This window comes from Lutra lutra, chromosome 13, assembly GCF_902655055.1.
Source record: "Lutra lutra chromosome 13, mLutLut1.2, whole genome shotgun sequence".
Lineage (NCBI taxonomy): Eukaryota > Metazoa > Chordata > Mammalia > Carnivora > Mustelidae > Lutra > Lutra lutra.
This window is the reverse complement of record NC_062290.1, coordinates 39074551-39093388: the sequence shown is the minus strand read 5'-3', so window position 1 is coordinate 39093388 and position 18838 is coordinate 39074551. Positions and strand designations below refer to the sequence as shown.

General features: G+C 34.2%; 1 long non-coding RNA gene across 1 annotated transcript; it reads left to right on the top strand.

The window, feature by feature from the left end:
- The first annotated feature begins 791 nt into the window (after nt 1–791).
- LOC125084091 (uncharacterized) lies at nt 792–16989 on the top strand. The gene is made up of 4 exons (XR_007122469.1): nt 792–869; nt 10498–10545; nt 12882–12929; nt 15513–16989. It is a non-coding gene; the product is annotated as an uncharacterized LOC125084091 (long non-coding RNA).
- The last annotated feature ends 1849 nt before the right edge of the window (nt 16990–18838 follow it).

Below are 18838 nucleotides of genomic sequence, written 5' to 3'. Positions count from 1 at the left end.
CAAAATACAGTCTTGTCTCAGTTTTAAGTTTAGGAAGGGAAGTTTATGAGGGACTTGGCCACTATGCATAAAGGTTATTGAATTTCTTTTGGTAGTCCCTAGGGAGAAATGAAACTTAATTTTAAGCAAAGAAAACCCATTAACAATAGAAGTTAAAGCAGGTTGACCTGATGAAAACATATACGGTCAAATGAAGGAAAGAATGAAGGTATAGTTAAGAGAGAAAATACGAAGTGGTTGAAGATGAAAGATGTTTGAATGCATCATGGGTCTATTTGAATAAAAGATGATTGGTCAAAGGATGAAGAGCAAATATTGTGGTGTCAAAAGTCTCTACTTCTTAGGCATTCTTAGAAAAATGATTTAGTCTTGAATCTCAATTTTCATATCTGTAAAATGAAGTTAGTTATGAGAACCATCTTAGAATTGCCATCTCATTTAAGTAAATAACTATTGAGAAACATTTTTCATGGTTTCTGGCATCCAGTAAATACAAAATGACAGTAACTAGTATAGTTATCATTCTTGTCTTTGTATTGTCATTCCCTATCACTGTTATTTTCACTTCTATACCTAGGTAAATTCACATTACACATACTCTGAGAGCCACAGCATGAGTTTTTCTTTTTTTTTTTAACACTGGGTGAATAATTAGAGTTGTCTCAATATCCCAAAATGGTCTCCATATTTTATTTTCAGAAGCAAACTGTTGATTAATGAAAGAAAAGAAATAAGTCAGTGATATGTCTGCCATAAAATTAAGGATCTTTGTTTGTATTTTGGTTCCCCTGGGTGTTATTTATTTTATACAGAATCAGAAGCACAAACCAGGGCTCAACTAATCTGGAATCATCTCACTGTGTAGGAAGGTGTTTAAAGATTACTGTTGGCAGGATACTAAGAGGCCAACCTTTAGAGAAAATTACTTTTAAGAGGTGCTGATTTCTCTCTACTTTGATGTGCATATTTCTTTGCCAGATGGTAGTAGTCCCATAAGGAATTACTTTAAGCAATAGGCTTCTACTTACAAAATTTCTCCCTTGGAAACCAATGGATCTTTTCTGGTTGAGTAATTCCATTGAGAAGAAAATGATAAAAACAGTCTTGAATTTAAGTGCACTTAAACTCTCATTGTATGTGGGTGTGTATAACTGTGGCATGCACTCAAATATATATGCATCTTTAATTTCTGGAAAATTGTTTTTCTTTTTTGAAAATGAAATTCAAATATAACTCTATGAGTTATTTTATTTGTTGGTATTTGCTGATATTGCTGAATATGAAAATTTACTGATTTTAAAAATTCTTTCAAAAATACATAAATGTGGGCACCTGGGTGGTGGGTTAAAGCCTCTGCCTTTGGCTCAGGTCATGATCCCAGGGCCCTGGGATCAAGCCCCACATTGGGGTCTCTGCTTGGCAGGAAGCCTGCTTCCTCCTCTCTCTCTGCCTGCCTCTCTGCCTACTTGTGATCTCTATCTGTCAAATAAATAAATATAATATTTTTTAAAAATACATAAATGACTAAAATATAATACAGTAGGGAAATCAAAGAATAGGTGATGGGCCACAGGAGGAATAGAATTATATATATATATATACATATATATGTATATATATATATATACACACACACACACACACACACACACTCGTACACATATATAATATAAAAATAATAAATAAAATAGTGTAAATAATAAATGTAAATAATATAAATAATAAAATAATAAAATTAAAATAAATAAAATTGTATATTTTTTTTCTGGAATACAGGAAAAAGAATACATGGCTTGAGGATCAAATAGTAAGAATTGGTGCCTTGAGTATATAGAGGAGGAAAAATTATTTTTCTTGTATGCTTCTAGGTTCTTGGCTGAGACCAGTCCCTGTAAAAAGACAGATGAGCAAGAGAAAAAAACATAACAAAACAAAAGTTTAATAACATGTATACCTCCTATATATAAGGGAGATATTCAGAAAAGCTGACTCCCTGAAATGGCCCAAGTAACACCCTAAGGAATGTGTTTAGCTAAAGACAAAAGAAGACATTAGGCAACCAACTGTGGGGGGTTACTGGGCAAAGCACAGTAAATGAGGGCAAGGTTGTTATGCATATTTAAGTCCACGTCTTCTCCACTGATAAATTCCTAGATTTACTCCTCCTTCTTTTCCAGTAACTAGAGAGAGACACCCTTACAAATGGAGATTTTCCTTATAAACTTAAATGCCTCTTACAAAAAGATAACTTAATACTTAGTTTGCAGAGCTTTCTCTGTGTGTACAGTTTCTTGAAAATAACCAGGTTAAGATAATCTTTATGCCAAAGATAATCCTTATGCCATTTTGGGGTACTAAATTCTGCCCCCTTAATTGGCAAAGCTGGCAGCAGGATGTTTCTATCAGAATGCCTCCTCTGCTGAAAAGGCTATACAGTGTGCTCCACTAGGAGGAGCTTAAATTCTCTCTCAGTGTCCATCAAATCTGGGTTTACTTCCTTTGCTAAGGCTACATTTCACACTCTCTTTCATAGTTAAGTGGGTCATGTGACTGGGTTCTGACAAATATGATGTGGATAGAACTGATGTGTGCTACATATCAAGCTGGCTGAAGAAACTTCCATGATTCTTCCCTCCTTCCCTTCCCCAACAGCAAAAACAATTGCAAGATGATGCCTCAATATTAACAGCTCCTGAATATCAGTCTCACTTAATACAGAGCTGTCTGTGAGGCAGTCTGACCCAAACTGGACCAAGATATAAGCAGGATATAAATTTAAACTATATCCATTAATTGAAATTTTGGGGGTATTGTTGTCTGTTGGTGTTAACTACGCAGTTGAAATAGCTCCTATCACACTCCTACCTTTTCTGTCCATCATTTATTTTCTTTCTTTCTTTCTTTCTTTCTTTCTTTCGAGAAGGAGAGAAGGTGGGGGGAGGGGTAGAGGGAGAAAGAGAGAGGGAATCCCAACCAGACTCCCCACTAAGCACAGAGCCCCACTCGAGGCTTCATCTCAGACCCTGAGATCATGACCTGAGCTGAAACCAAGAGTCAGATACCTAATTGAGCCACCACAGTGCCCCTGTCCATCACTTTCTAAACATTCACTCCACTTTATTTATTTATTTATTTATTTATTTTTATCTTAGTTTTATCTTAGTTACTATCCTTATGGCTTTCATGTGTCAGAGAGGAAGAATTTTCTGCCCCTTTCAAGGTCTGTCTAGTTAGACTAAGAAACAAATTGACCTGAGATGACCAACAGGGAATATCGAATTTAATTTCTTATTTATGGGGAAAACATACTGACAAGAAAATCCAAAGATAGGCAAAATGAGATATACATGTCATTTGGAACTAAGGAGAAGGGCTTAAGGGGTCTAAGACTTCAAAGGAAAGGAACTCAATTTACAGGAAAATAAGAATAAGAGTATTTGTTTGGTAAGTAGATGTTCGCTTCGCCATGCAGAGGGATCATTCAAATAAAATTATCTTTGGTAATAACCCTTATTCTGGGGAAGACCCCGCAATTTAGATTCTTCTTTGTAATTAAGGGAGGGGCAAAATTTCCCTTGAGGCTGCATGATCTCAATTGCCTTCAGCTCAAAATACTCCACAGACAAAGGTAGCATATTTTGGAGCAACCTGTCCCAAACCCTTTCACATGCATACTGCTGCCCAGGAGAACACAGAATGATACTTGTCTATAGCAAGAACTCAGTCTGTGACTTGCTGAATAAATAAATTATTGTATTCCTCCCACAGTGAAATAAGTACTGTTATTAATATCTCTTTTGAACAAATAAGTAAACTAAGATTTAAGAGATTCAAGTAAATTACCTAAGGTTACATAAGTAATAAGTAAAAGATATTTTAGTTTGATGAAATTAAATGCAAGGACACTGAAATAATGAAAAGCAGTAGAGTACATTTATATCATTGAGGAAAAGAGAAAAATTTTACTCCATAGAATCAGAGAAAACTAAAGACGGGATTTTTATTGTGAGGGAAGTAGCACACTACTCTTCTGAATAGTCCCTAAGAGAATTAATGCATCGGAATAGTGCTAGTAAATTATATTCATAATGATAATACTAAATCAGAGAATTACAGAAAAGATACTATGTGATTCTAAGATGTCATTCTACAGAACAATAAATCAAAGTCCAGTATAGTTATGTAACTTACCAGAAAGACATTTCTAAGTTTCTATGTTAGAACTGAAATTAGGAAACACCTGGGCAGCTCAGTCCTTTAATTGTTTGATTTAGGCTCAGGTCATGATTTTCTGGTCCTGGGATTGAGACTCTGTTTCTCCTTCTGCCCCTCCCCCACTTGTGCTCACTCTTTCTCTTTTGCTCTCTCTCCCTCACTCTCTCAAATAAATGAAATCTTAAAAGAAGAAAAAGAACTGAAATCAGTTCTAATACCTAATACGGTGCTATATGGACCACGTCTTACTGCCTGGTAATATACATCAGGTTCCCGTCCTAAAGGACCTAAACGTCCTAAAGGTTCCTGTCAAAGGTAATTGAACAATTTAAAATTATTTGGATTTTTAGTTATAGGAAATACCATATTTCCTAATATTGCTGTACAAATTTGATATTACACTTCTCTCATCACAAGGATTTTCAAATTAGAAAGACATACACTGTATGCTATGTGTCATATTATTTACAGGCTCTGTAATATATATTAATCTATATGTTATATGGAATATGGAATCTTGCTGATAAATCAGAAAGCAATCTTTTTAATCTTTCAAATGTGCAAGAAATAAAAGATAATATATACATAATACATGTTTATATAAAAACTTAACATGGTCCTACATAAAGGTATGGGTATTTTAATCATTATCCACCATTATGGTATATTAGAGGAAAGAACCAGGAAATGGGGATTCTGAGTAAAATTAAATGGAGAAATTATAAAGAGTAGAAGCTAGCCTTTATGAGGTCCTTATGATAGGATAGCCACTAAGCACTTGTTTAACCTACATAATTCTCTAAACAATCTTTAGTGGTAATTTTACTTTCTCAACCTTAAGAAGGAATGTGGGGATTCACAGGGTCTGGAGAGACAAAATTTGACTTTCATATGCCGCCCTGGATGAGATTAATTGAAAATCAAAGGAGGAGTGCTGGTAACCTGGGCCTGCTTTGAAGTCTCTTGGCTGAAAGTGGCCAGATTCTTACTGCGGCTCAAGGGTCTCATCTAGGAAGTAAATGTTTTAAATTTGGAAGAAAAGCAGGCACCTGTTGTGGTCATGTACCTCACGAACTCCTTTTCTTGCACGCATATTACAAGCACTGTTTGCCCTTATCACCTACTGCCCCATATATTATCATCCTGGTCATTAAAGTTATACTTTTCTTCTTGTTTTGCACTTGAGTTTGGTGTATTGATAAAACCCCAATAAAAGCAGAGACAAAGCTTGACTTGAGAGCTTTCCCACTAGAGCATCTGGTCCATAGGCCTCCTCTTTCTCCTTTTAAAGTGTCTGGGGTAATCTTCATTCACTGTGTCAGAGTTTGCTGGCCAAACCCAGCAAAGAAAAACTAAGGAATTGACGTAGTCATTGGGGAGGGTATGTGCTGTGAACTGTATAAGACTGATGATTCACAGACTTGTACCCCTGAAACAAATAATATATTATATGCTAATAATAAATTAAAAATACATTAATTAATTAAAAAAAAACACATACAAGATTGCATAGTTAACCATGACAAGGAAGTTTGTCACTAGGCTTATCCTACAAATCATTAGGTTATACCTTTGCTTAAAGGGCCAAAGCCAATTCAAGTTGGCTTTGTTTTGGTGTAAATTACTTTTTCCAATTAAGTCTAAATTCCCTCTCTCTCAAGCATGAATAATATTTCTTGTTTTTTAAAGGTAATCCTTGCATGTGATCTGAGGAATTTTCTATTTGACAGTTTTAAGTTCTCCTGTGTACTCTTTATGAAAAACATATGTACAAATATATATGCATGCACATTTTCCCATTAAACCATGAGCAAGAGATTCAGAACTTTCTGGTTAAACAAAACCTTATTTATATTCTGCACAAGATATATTAAGTAAAAATGAGCTCTTTCACAAAATGTTCTTCCAACTCTCAGCTGTTTTCTTTGTTTTGTGTCAAAATCCTGAAGAATGATGGCTCCTTCAATCTTAGAAGGCATAGATAAATTGTAGTCCATTCAGAGCCAGTTTCTGTGGAAACAGCCCTGTAAATTCTTCCAAAAGAAGGAAGGATCAGATCTCTATTTTACAATAAAATTTTTAACGTTATACAGTACAACTCATGGGGAAAACTGTATTTTATATTGTGACAAATTCATAAACATGCATGTGTTTTTAATAAATCAAGATTCATGAGAAATATCCTTTCTATGTTCAAAGTATTGCAATTATTTATATTCTATTTTAATTAAATTCCTGACTTGTCTACTCTATTGTACCATTTAAAAAATTGCTCGTCCTGACTGATTAGATTTAATGATTCACTAAAGATTACAACCTACAATTTGAAATCACTTATCAAAATGGTTGACAGTGATAATGTCCGATTATATTTTTTTTTCCTTTTTTCAGTTGGGCAATTGAAAAGTAGTTTCCTCTTTTTTTGATAGAAATATCAATATAGTCAACACATATAATTTCTTTGGATAGAGGAAGTAGAAATATACAGATGTTTTCTTTGTTTGTTGACTTCTGTTTAGAATAATTCAAATTTATTCCTTTGTTGTAACTTGAATATATTTTCTTTTGGGGTGAAACGTCAGAGCTTTGTAATAACATCGTCAGTCTAATTCCCAGAAAAATAAGAAGTTTACTGACCTGTAATTTTTAAAGAGCTTTTCATAATAAGGGACTATTGATAGATATATGGGCTAGGTGGTTGAAATCAGCTAAGGATGTTGAGGCACTCTGATGTTAGAAATAGCATATCTAAACCCGAGGTTGTGTGTTTCTAAGTGTAGAATTGAAATCTGAATAAGTTCAGGGATCACACAAGGGGAGCTCCCACACAGAATATGTTCTCACAGAGGGGCAAACGTCTGTCAGAACCACTTCAGAGATAGAAAGGTGGGAAAAACAAACATCGTAGGTATGCTCTTTTCCTTATTTTTGATCTCCTGAGGGCACCTCCAAATGACTAACCCCAAGGGAAAGTCACATGACAATGGAGCCCGAGTAATGTGTTCCATAGAGTCTGCTAAAGGATATTATAGGATCAAGAAAGATGGAACATGGATCAAAGGGGCAAATGGAGAATAAATCACTATAATTTTTTAAAGGTGAAAATTTTTTAAAAGTGAAATGAGGATTATTGTTAAGTTGCAATAACAAAGTTTTCCTAAAGATCTCCTGGAATTTCTACTTGCAGTGTTTTTATAATGATTACATGAGATTTTAAAAATAGTTTTGAAGAGCTCTCGACTCATCATACACAGATACACATATATAATGTTCTATTAACCACCCCCCCTTATTTTACTGGCTCTCAGAAAGAATAGTGACTTAAGATTGTACATGTTTTCTGAACTCATGTGTGGACCCAAACAGTCAAGACTAATCAAGGTGAAGGTGAAGTTCAAACCCCTTAGCCCACAGACACATTGTTCATCTTTGATAGGAAGCATCGCATTTGCTCTATTACTAGAGACTCTGGGGAAGGAGAATAAAGGTTAACATGTTGGCAGAACTGTCAAGTGGTTCCTGGAACAAAGAAAGGGGGAAAAACAAGCACTGGGGCTTTGTCTTTATTTTTTTTTTCCCAAATTAACTATGTCATCTGATACTACTCTAATTTACTTTATTTAAAAAATTAAGTAACATTTTATTATTTTCTCATCTAGCTAAGGAGCATAGGATATGTGGTATATGTAGGTAAAAATCAAATGTAAAAATTGCTGAGGTTTTGAGAATTGTTTTAAAAAATGAGAAAATTACATCTTAACACCTTTAATATTAGAAATTTTAGGACATTTGAAGTGTGAAATGTAGTTTGCATAATGCTGTTATTGTGAATCTGTAGTATCTTTCTGGATTTAATTATGATAGAATTATTTTCATCAGATATAGCAACCCAGAAGTCCTAGGTGAATAGTACCAGTCTCTATGATTTCTATTCTATTTGTCTATGACTATCATCAGCTTTTTTAATTGTTTCCATGATGCTGTCATTCTTCTTCCACATATAATAAACCTCTAATGGAAATGACTGACAAAAGAAAAAAATATATACCCTGTATTCCATCACGGGCCTTGGAACTATGTTTAATATTACATGCAAAGGTGGATAAAAACCAAAGATCTCAGAGTTGTAGAGTTGCTTTTACTTTTAGAACCAGTCAGAATTAATTGCTAGATAAAAATTATTTTTCCTCCTTAGTATTTTAGCAATCAATGCTCTAGCAATGTTCCCTTGAATACATACCTTCTCTCAATTTCCATAGCTATCAAAAATTAAATTCCACGTAGGATAATTTGTGGAAATAGGAATTTTGGATTTTGTTTTGTTTTGTTTTTTGTTTTTTCACTGTTGGTATTTTTCTATTCCCTTTTTAAGGAAGTAATTAAGATAAATTCTATGTTTTACTTCATTGCTTGATGTCAGAAGAAATAAGGGTGGCATTTATTGGCCTATGTATTTTAGGATAAAGAAATCAGAAATTTTCAACCACCTGGACAACATTCTTCACTCAGTGGGCTTTTGTTGTTGTTGAGGAAAATGTCAAATAAATAGAGCCACCTTAAGTGGTTTGATATTTCTAAAGACTAAGATGTTTGATGGTTTGCAGAGCTTCTGCATGGGGCAGAAGATACAGAACATTCCCAGAAGCATCTTCTCAAAAGTTATGTAAGTTTATGGTGTGTAGAATGGATCTCTGTAGGAGACCTGTCCTACAGTTCTTGAAAGATGTAAGTGGATTATTACAAGGAGACAATGCAGAGTCCTAGAATGAGTATTGGTAATGGCATAATAATAACTGGAGTTGACAAAGGTTATGGCCCTTCCCAGTTTTCTAGCTCCTTATAAATTCCCATAGACATATATTGGAAACTTTATAAGCAGCTGAAGTTGTATTTATCATCAGTCACCAACTGTGGAGGCTAGAACAAAATAAATTTGTTTAAGAGAAATAAATGAATTGCATTTCATGCTTATGTTCTATAAAACATTTCCTCAATAATGATGTAGAAGGCCCAACAAAAATATGATCTCATTGATGCAGGCTTCATTTTTTCCAGTTGTGTGTGTGTGTGTGTGTGTGTTTGTGTGTGTGTGTGTGTGTGTGTGATTTGTTTCTAGTTTCATTCTGTTTTGGTCAGAAAATATGCATGGTATGATTTTAGTCTTCTTAAATTTATGGAGGATTATTTTATGGCCTAATATGTTACTTATTCTGGAGACTATTCCATATGAACTTGAAAAGAATGTATGTCCTATTGTTTTGAGATGGGTGTTCCATAAATATATCTGTTACATCCACCTGATCCAAAGTGTCATTCAAAGACATTGTTTTCTTATTGATTTTTTGTTTTGATGACCTATCCATCGATGTAAGTGAGGTGTTAAAGTCCTACTATTGCATTACTATCATCAGTATCTTTATTTATGTCTACTAATATTTGCTTTATATATTAAAGTGCTGTAGTGTTGAGTGTGTAAATATTTATAACTGTTATATCCTCTTCTTGGATTGATCCCTTTATCATTATGTAATACCCTTCTTTGTCTCTTGTTGGGAGTCTGTTTTAGAAGTCTATTTTGTCTAATATAAAATGTTATTGGTAATAAGGTCCTTTATTTTTTGTTTGGGAAACTAATTAACTCTCATTCAAATCGGGATGATAACCTTGCTGGGTAAAGTATTCTTGGTTGTAGGATTTTTTTTTCCTTGAATATACCATGCCACTCTCTCTGGACTACAGAGTTTCTGTGAAAAATCAGTTGATAGTGTTTTAAGTTTTCCTTTGTAGGTAACTTTTTGTTTCTTTCCTGTTGCTTTTAGGATTCTCTTTTTGATCTCTGACCTCTGACATTTTAATTATTATGTGCTGTGGTGTGGATCTCCTTGGGTTCATCTTGTTTGGAATTCTCCGTGCTTCTTGAACTTGGATGTCTATTTCCTTCCTTAGGTTAGGGAAGTTTTCAATTATTATTTCTTTAATAAGTTTTCTACATCTTTTTCTCCCTCTTCTTCCTCTAGGGCCATTATAATGTGAAAGTTTGTTTGCTTGATGTTATCCAAGATATCTCTTCATGTGTCCTCATTTTTTAAAAAAATATTTTCTCTTTTTGCTGTTCAACCTGTGCTTTCCATTACCCTGTCTTCCACATCACTGTTACATTCTCTATCCTCTAATCTACTGTTGATTCCCGTGTGTGTGTGTGTGTGTGTGTGTATGTATGTGTGTGTTTTATTTCAGTTATTGTATTCTTCAGCTCTGATTGGTTCTTTTTAATCTTTGAAGGTCCTATTGAAGGTCTCACTGAATTCTTCCATTGTTTTCTCCAGCCTGGTGAGTATCTTCATGATCATTACTTTAAATTCTTTATCATGTATATTGCTTATCTCTGTTTCATTTTTTTTTTCACTGAATTTTTTTCTTGTTCTTTCTTTTGGAACATATCCTTCTGTCTCCTCATTTTACTTGACTTTCTGTGTTTCTGTGGATTAGGCCAATGGCTACATCTCCTAAAGTTGAGGAAGTGATCTTGTGTATGGTGACACCTATGCCAATTTTGTATGTTTGGTGACTTGTTGGCTGCTGTAACTATGGCTGTCTATGCTAGTTACTATTATAAACCGTGGATTTTTACAAAGAGAATAAATAATAGTAGTAATAATAAATAATAATAACAAAAGAAAAGAAAAAATAGAAAACAAAAAAGAAAACAAACAAAAAAGAACAAGATAGAACAAAACCAAAAAGAAAAAAAAAGAAAAAGAAGACAAATTTTAAAAAGTGAACAAAAAAAATAAAATTAAACAGTAACAATTAAAGGAAGAAAAAAACCCACAAAACTGCAGCTTGTTTTCTGTGCCCCAGCACCACAGGGTGACTGGTGTGGGTTTAGGGACTCTGGGTTCACTGAGTCACAAGTTCACTGTAAGCTGGACGCTTCTGCAGTCAAGATTTTTTTTTTAAGATTTACTTATTTATTTATTTGAGAAAGAGAAAATGAGAGACAGAGTACCAGTGGAGGGAGAGTGGCAGATGGAGAAGGAAAAGCAGATGCCCCACTGAGCAGGGAGACTGATGTGGGGCTTGACCCCAGGACCCTGGATCATGACCTGAGTTGAAGGCAAATGTTTAACTGACTGAGCCACCCAGGTGCACCCCAGCCTAGACTTTTAAAGTCAAGGGGGAGGGAATGTTCTTGCAGTTCTTTGGCCTTTTTCAACTGTGGCTTTTTCCTCCTGTGTTCCAACATGATCAGGACTGGTGTGGGTTTCAGAACCCCCAGATTGCTGAGGTTACCAACTTCCTGTGATGACCAAGCCAACCAGTTATGGAGTCAAGAATGACCTTAAGGGAACAGTACCATCCAGTTATGGTGTCTGAATCTGTCCCTTATGGTGGTCAAATCCTGCTCTAATGTAGGCCCTTGAGGTGGAGGAAGAGAGAGTATTCCTGCAGACCCCTGGCCCCTCCGTACGGTGGTTTTTCTTCTGTAACCAGTACATATAAGGTTGGGGTGGGCTTATGGACACTGGGCTCATGGAAGTCACAACTTCAGAGTCTACTAGACTTGTCTGCCAAGGTGTCTGAACTCTGCTCTGGTCCAGGCTCCCAAGATAGGGTGGAGACATAAACCATGTTACTTTCCAGTTCCTCTGACCTAGAGAGCTTTCTCCCAGGTCCTCTAGTGTTTGGCAAAGTTCTAGTGTTGTCTCCTTTATATACTAATTGTTCTTTTAGACCAATTTTTTTTCCTATGCCCAAGGATAGAGAAATTCATTCCCAGTACCTCAGTACCATCCCTCCCCACTCTCTTTGTAGTATTGAGGATGGAGTTTCCCTTTGTTACTGTGTCTCCGTCTCTCTTGCTGTTACCCAGCCATACTTTTAGTCTTTGATTGTTCAATAGCTGTTGAATCAGCCCTCAGTTCTTCTTCCAGAGGAATTGCCCTATTAATAGGTATAGTTTGGAGTATTCTGTGGAGAGAGTGAGTTCAGAGTTTTCCTACATCACCATCTTGAAATGGAACCCTGGAAAGACTAATCATCTGTACTTCAATCACTCTTATCCTTGTAACTATCTTTAGCATTTCTCTTTTCTTTAATACTCTGTATATAGCTCATGGTTAGGTCTTTTTGCCTTTTTCTTTAAAATATATCAGAAAATCAACAATTTCTTTCCAACTTTACCTCTACCTACATAGCTAAATTACTGTCATATCCAAACTCTTCTCTTGTAATTTTATCTTAATTGGATTTCTCTCTTCCATTCTGTGCCCTTGTAGTCTTTTTCTACTGAAAAGTCATTAGGATCCTTCTTTAACATATCAGTTCATCAGTTTCTCAGGTCTTAGGGAGTGCATTTTATACAACAATAATAATAAAAATGACTAATTGTTATATAGCTCTTATTATTTTCCAGGCATTGTTCTAATTTATATCTGTATGAGTGTTTGTGTGTGTGTGTACATATGTCACAGTGTGTCTGTACTAATGTTTCACATATGTGCATGCATATGTGTATGCATATATACATATGTTTCATGCATTTATAAATAAACATATGTATATGTGTGAGTGTGTGTATATATACATATATATACACACACACATACTTTCTAGTGCTCAATAAATATGTATTACCTTATTGATAACTTTTTACTTTTTATTAGTTTTTTCATAGTGCATAGCCAGTCTCCTTATTCTAGACCTACTTTTGGGTAAGTTTATTTGTGGATTTTTTTGCCTTTCATAGTTATTATTTTGTTTTGTTCTTGTGTTTTTCATCTCTTTCATATGCCTAATGGTTAGAAGGCTTTACTAAACACTGATAGTGACATTCTTACTCTAGGTAGCTTGAGAATATTTTTATCACTTAGAAGAAATAGTAAAGATACACTTACATTAAAATCAAATTATTTTATTTTTAGCAGTGATTATTAAATATCCCTTCACTTCTCTGAGTATAGGTTTCTATCTATCTTCTAGAGTTAATGAATTTAAATTTATTGCTCTCTAATACATAGTGGGCACTCATGAGTAGTTGTCAGACAATTTGAGGAAGGGTGAATTAATAGTGAGGAATAAAATAGAGTGTTTCAGAAAGTTTTAGAGTCTAAAAGAAACAGAGGAGGGGATTTTGCAAAATATAGCAATAAAAACTTAAATAATTTAATCCCAGGTGACACAGCTGATATGGAAAACTTGATTCCAGTAGGATACTTCTTATTAAATAATTTTTATCTTTCCATAAAGGGGATACTCTACTCTCTCCCAATGCTCCTGGTCTTTTTTAATGCAGAATTGGTTTAGTTTTTCTTCTATCGCCTCGCCTCTCTGTCACTCCCCACCTCCATAAATGGGAAGATAATGGGACATATTTGCAAGTTTGTATCAATATACTGTTATAACAATGATTACTCTGGGCTTTTGGTCTGGTCAGGCTTAACAAACTTTGCACGATATCTTCAAGTAAGCAGCCCAACTCCTTTATCAGTGAGCATAGGGAATTACAAGATTGGTAGAGCTGTGTGAATCTGACTTCCTAAAATTCAGGAAATAAGATGTCACTCTGTATCCTCTTATTTATTACAAATGAAGGTGTGGATATAGGCAGAGGTGGAGAGATCTCAGTTCCAGGGAGGCTTCTTGGGAGAGACAGTGTGTGAGCTGAGATTTGAAAATGTGAGAAAGAAAAATATGAGAAGATGAGAAACACCTCAATACCACAAAATATACCATATAATATATTCAGAGAATGACAGGTGCAATGCTGTACTGCCAAAGTGCCAAGTACAAAGGGAGGTGAGTTTGGAGAGCCCAAGAAGCAGCATCTAGACGATCTTTGTTATTAAACAAAGTAATTCGGATGTTGTCTTGTAATTCAGTGGTTAGAAAATCCTGATACACAATAGATTTATCCAGGGAGTTTATCACAATTCAAATATTCAAATCTTACTTCTTACTTAAAAAAAAATATATATATATATATATATATATATATATATGGGGTGTAGTCTAAGCATTATTATCTGTCAAATCTCCCAAAGTAATTCTATTGTGTGGCTAGTCTTTACAACTGCTGCTACATGTCATGGAGAGAAATTACCAGGAAGTTATCCTATCAGGAAAAGCAAGAGAGGAATGGAGGTGAAGTGCTGTGAGAAGCCTGGGGGTAGGAGCATGTGATGACACTCTGTGGGTTTGCCCTTGAACAAAGGAAGGAACAAAGGGACCCAGATGCTGGCAGGAGGTGGGTACTGAGTTTTGTCCTCAGGGTATATAACAAAAAAGTGTTGCTAATTTATTTTGTCAGGTGTCAGCCTTAGTGTTGTTCACAGTTCTATACAAAAAGTTAAAGGCAGTGTAATAAATCAATCAATCCAGTTTAGCTAAGGGATATTTGAGTTAAAAAGAGAATATCCGATGGGATTGCCTAGGAGACAATTAGAAATTTGAAACTGGAAAACAACAAAGTCCAGGACTTGGCAGAAACTTTGGGAGTCTCCAGCACAGAGCTGACATTGGAAAACTTAAGCTGGTGAAGTTAGCAATATAAGGGACAAAATAATTATACATTGATAAAGAGAAATCCACAGCTAAGGTGAAAAATGTGGTGATGAAGTAAAAAGAAAATTAGAAGTAACAGAAGAAGTCAGAGAAATATATAGCAAAGAGTTTCAATAGTACACTGTTGTCTATGGGGGATTCATTTGCCCATCTATTCTCTCATGCATGATTTCTTCAATTAATAAATTATATTCAAGTGGATTTGATGTAAATTTTGGATATTCTGGTATTTAAATTAATATGATATCTATTCATGAACAATTAAATAAACCAGTAGTCAATTGAATAAAGTCACAGAGCATTAGATTAAGGTAAAAAAATGAGACAAGGCCAAGGAGTATTATAAGAAAGAAATCCTGAATAATTTTCTAGATTAACTTCAGAGTTGAGATAAGAGGTGTAGGACATGGGAATAAATGTTGAGTGACTGGATAAAAATTTAAGGAAATGTGTGTCATTACAAATATAAACAGACAAATAATAGGATAATAGCAAAGTGAAATCATCAAATAAAGTGATTGTAAATTCAAGAGGTATTTTAATAATGTGTATTATTCTTATCAGTGAACACAGGGTGTCTTTCCATTTATTTGTGTCTGCTTTAATTTCTTTCATCAATGTTTACTTTTTTCAGTGCATAAATTTTTTACCCCCTTTATAAATTTTATTCCTGAGTAGTTTATTCTATTGGGAATAATTGTAAATCTATGTATTTATTTTATTTCTTTCTTCAGATAATTCAGTTCTTCTTTAAATCTTCCAAAAAAATAAGAGAGGAAACACTTTTAAAGTTTTTCTGTGAGACAGAGTTATCCTGATACACAAGCCAGCAAAGGAACAAAAAAAAAAATACAAAACAAAACAATAAAAACTATTGCTGATGAACATGATTACAAAACCTTTAACAAAATATTTACAGATTGAATTCAACAGCATGTTTAAGAGATTATACACCATGACCAAATGATATTTGTTCATTGGATGTAAGAGTGATTCAACTTACACAAATCAATCAATATGATATACCACATTAAGAGAATGCAGGATAAAAAAAAATCACAAATTATCATGTCAACAGCTACAAGAAAAACAATGTCACAAAATTAAACACTTTTTTATGTTAAAATGTCTATATATTAGTTACACAAGGAACTTACCTTAAGACAATATAGGCCATATATGCAAAGCCAACTAACATCATACTAAATTCTAAAATGAAAAATGTTTCTCTAAGATCTAGAACAAGGCAAGGATGCCCATTTTTGCTTATATTCAACCTAGTACTGTGAGTCCTAGCCAAAACAATTAAGCAAGAAAAGGAAATAAAAGATATCTAAATTAGAAAGCAAGAAGCAAAATTATCTGTTTGCAGGTGATCTAATCTTACATGCAGAAAACCTTACAGGCTTCACAAAAATAAATAAATGAATTTAGCACCACTGCCGGATACAAAATGAATGTTCACAAATCAATTGCATTTCTACACAATAACATCATCAAATCTTTAAAGGTGCTTATTCAGTACAGTGAAAACATTTGTCTTTTTGAAAATTGACATAATTCTCATTCTCGTTCTTCCCAAGTGCTTTTCTTCATTATTCTCATGTATTATCTATTCTTCCATCAAAGCATGTATCACCATTTTTTCTCAAAATACTTAGGAATAAATTGATTGGCATTACTTTCTTAGGATGATTAAATCCATGTGTAAAATCATTCCGTTTTCAAGTGAATTTTTTGGGTGGTTGGGAATCCTGTAGAGTTTCTTCATAGCTAAAGTGTGTTTTAATACAGATTAATATATATTAAGCATTTGTTGTCAGCAAAAATAATCTTTTTTACCAATATTTACTCAGATAAAGCTTTCAGTCACCCAATAAGATAGGTATGTTTATTCTCGTTTTAAAGATAGGAAACTGTTCTGAAAGGTTGTGATTATTCTACAGGTACAAAAATCGGTAATTAATAGAACAGGCTTCCTATCTCAGTCACTTATGTTACAAGGTCCATGTTTTATGGAACATTGCAAATTTTAATATTCTGCAATGTGAGGTACTATTACCAAATCTTATTATTATGAGTGGTGTTGTTATCCCTAATTATAGAATTTTGGTGACTATAGCCATTATCTAATTGATAATATTTAAAATAAATCTCTTTTTTAAAAGGAAATGTCTGAGGAATTGTATCAATTTAAATAATTTCCATCAAACTTATAAAAATATGCTTTTTTATACAAAATATTTTCTCATTTATGATAAGGAAGCCTTACAAAGAATAGCTGCATTTTAAATATATTGAATGTGATTACATTTAAAAGAATCCAGTTTCCTATTCTTCAAATAGGAGCATATAGAACACTGACCGTATACTTATTTAAGATATTGGTTTTGCAAATGTAGCATCTGTACAACAATTAAATTTGCATATCAATTAAAATGCACTTGTTCCTAGATATGAAGGCTAATTAAGTCATCAAAACATGGCATCCTGCAAAGCATGAGAGGTTTTTAGCTACCTAGTGACAAACATTTTCAAGTGAATTTCAGAGTAATGGATGGTGTTGCCCATAAAACATCACAAAGCATATAGATAACAGAGAGAAAGAAAAAGACACCTGTGCCAGAAGAGCTTGGTATCATAGGGCATAGTTATCACAGTCATTATGTTGATTCTAAGTAGAAGAAAATCGGAGAACCTATTCAACAAAGGACTGTCATTTATATTTTATTCTATAAAGAAAAATGTATAAGCATTATAAAAGTTTATTATACTTATTTAACATAAGCAAGATGCATTTATTTTATGTAAGCAGAACATATTGAATTGATTGCTTATCAGGTTCATGTAATTACTATAAAATGAGTAGTGACAGGATGCTTAAATAGGAAAATAATAATGAGATTCCTTAGGCCCTCAGTCAGATGAAAGATAATGGTGGAAATGTAGGATCAGGTGGGGCTAAGGCCAAGAAAAAGTCCAACTTTATGACTAGCCCTAAGAAAAATAGTCATTAGAGTCAAAGCTGTTACAACTTTTGGCATTCTAAAGTCAGGCATAAAATTCGAAGGTAATATCTTCTGGCTAAATATTGACAGGATTGTTTTTCATATAGATCCCTGTTACAAGAAATTGATGATAACTCTGGTTTTAGAGTCAATTCTATTCTCATGGGGAGGGGATTAGTATAGGCAAAGCAAGTGGTCAAGGCCTATTAAGACATGAGTTAAAAGCCCTTGATGCAGATTTCTTGTGACACTATGTACAGGGTATGGCTATATGAGTAACTCCTCAGTCACCCAAATGGAAGGAACAGGGACCTAAAATAAGCTGTGTTGATCAGGATTGGTTCAGGGAATTTGGTGGGGTAAACCAATGGGTTAAAAGCATTAAGGAAGGTACTAAGCAGGGCTTGTAATTCAAAGAGTCTGCATAAATATTTGCTAAATCCTGTTCCTCCCTGTGGTCATTTGGTATATTAGTGATGAGACACAGAATTTAGAATCAGTAAAATCTAAGTTTGAATACAAATTGTTCTATTCATCCACTAACTGTTGAACCAGTTCATGATCTAGTGCATAATAAACACACAAGAAATAGCCATCATTTTCATGTTTTGTTTTCTCCATAGCTTCTTTAGGGCATAGTCTATATTATATATATATATATATATATATATATATATATATATATATATATATTTTATTTCTTATATATATATATGTATATATATATATTTTTTTAAATTTCTTTTCAGCGTAACTGTATTCATTGTTTTTGCACCACACCCAGTGCTCCATGCAATACGTGCCCTCCTTAATACCTACCACCTGGCTCCCCCAACCTCCCACCCCTCGCCCCTTCAAAACCCTCGGATTGTTTTTCAGAGTCCACAGTCTCTCATGGTTCACCTCCCCTTCCAATTTCCCCCAACTCCCTTCTCCTAACTCCCCATGTCCTCCATGCTATTTGTTATGCTCCACAAATAAGTGAAACCATATGATAATTGACTCTCTTTGCTTGACTTCCTTCACTCAGCATAATCTCTTCCAGTCCCGTC